We start from the raw sequence: 1,834 nt of genomic DNA, 5'->3' as shown, positions 1-1,834 counted from the left end.
AAAAAAAAGGGGGGGTTCACATTTTAAGGAAATCAGTTTTAAAGTGCAATGTTTCTGAGCTACACTTGAGAGTATAGTAAAAACAGGAAAACAACAACTTACCGTCCAAAGGAGAAAGTGTGCTCACAAATTATAATGGCTAAGTAGTATTAGTGTTTCCTAACATGTATATCTAGAAGTTACCTCAAGATTTCTAGCATATTGCATTACAGTGCCAGAAATTGTAGTGATTGTACTCCGGGTACAATCTGGGTAAAAGACAGAAAGTTATTATTCTTCAGAAACAGAATATTAAGTGATCAGCATGAAGATGTTCACAGGAAAAAAAAGATGAAGTGGAAGCAAAGACCTCTGAGATTTGAGAAAGCAAGATGACAATAACTTCATAAAATTGCTCAAAGAAACTACAGATGTATTTCTTTCAAGACAGAATCAGCTGTGTGAATCAATAACTAGCAACAACCAGAAAGGGTAACTTGTAAAACCTGTATGTGTAATAGACACAGGAAGAAAGCAGGCACAGAATAGATAGCAAATGCATCCTGAGATCAAAAATTAGAGGTGCCTCATTGTGATGACAAGAGGACAAAGGAACCTGAAGGAATCACTGTGTTCTAGTTTTAAAAAACATCTTATTCTTCCCTAAAAATTTTGCTGGATATTAAGTATAAATTTCACATTGAATAATTTTAAAAGAGAAAGTCATGACATCCTCATACAGCATTTACACTAAAATTCAATGTCCATTTTATTAAAAAAAAAAGAGTATACACAGCACTATCAAACTACAAGCAGAGTGCTATATAGAAACCCGAAAACATATATTCCTATTTATTCCTAAATTATTTAGATTCTGATAAGAGAATTTATTTGTTTTTGAAAGAACTCAATAATGGATAGAAAAAACAAAAAGTAGCAGTTTTACGAGGAGTAACTCAAAGGTTTGCCAGAGAACACACAAAAAAATATTTTAATACATTATTATATTGAAAAGAAACATTAAAACCAAATAAAAATAAAAGCTGCCATAAAGTTTTTAAAATGAAGGTTAAAAACCATGAATCTGTTATCTGAGTAGCCTATTAAGAGCCAAACTATAACCTTCAAAGAATAGCAACAAAAATAGTGTCTGTGCTAAAATTACATTGCATTAAAATTCTCAAGATAAATGAGAGATACTAAAGTACACCATCATTACATAAATATAGCATTTTCATATGAATTAAGATTTCCCCTAAGTATCACACCTGAACTCACACTTAACAAGAAAATGAAGGATTATGTTTGACCTCAGATAAAAATGAATTAAAAACAAAACAGTACAACTGATTTCTACTAAAGCATAGCAAGTGTTACTTTAGAGGACAGTTAAGGGAAAGACCTTTTTTCCCCCCATTATAGAAACCCTTACCATCTGCAAACCCCAACAGATTCACAATGATGTACTGAGAAACTGGTAGCAAAACAGTCTTGTCTTCCCTCTTCTGAATTGGAAAAGAGCTGCTAATGTTGTTTCCTTTGATATCATCTAATTTAGTCTCAAAATTTTTTTCTAAAGTGGGCATATTTTTAGGCTACTAAATCTTAAATCTGTTTAATATAACAGCTTCCTTTATAAAAAATGATTTCATTCACTCCTAAAATTTGAAGAACTTAGAAAATAAAATAGTGAATTCCCAGTTCCACCTCTAACAGTTTAAAATGACATGGAACAATTTTCATTAAAACCTAGCTCTTAATCCTTCTAATTTATGAAAACAAGTACATTCTCTCCACTATTTATTACAATCTGGAATTTGAATTCATTCAAAAAAAAAAAAAAATCAGTTTTCAA

General features: G+C 30.9%; 1 protein-coding gene across 1 annotated transcript in view; it reads right to left on the bottom strand.

The window, feature by feature from the left end:
• Positions 1–1,834, bottom strand: part of MTHFD1L (methylenetetrahydrofolate dehydrogenase (NADP+ dependent) 1 like) — a 137,535-nt gene that overhangs the window by 86,963 nt on the left and 48,738 nt on the right.

Source organism: Meleagris gallopavo, chromosome 2, assembly GCF_000146605.3.
Source record: "Meleagris gallopavo isolate NT-WF06-2002-E0010 breed Aviagen turkey brand Nicholas breeding stock chromosome 2, Turkey_5.1, whole genome shotgun sequence".
Taxonomy (NCBI): Eukaryota; Metazoa; Chordata; class Aves; order Galliformes; family Phasianidae; genus Meleagris; species Meleagris gallopavo.
Note: the sequence above shows the minus strand (reverse complement) of the source record. Positions and strands in the feature narration are given on the sequence as shown.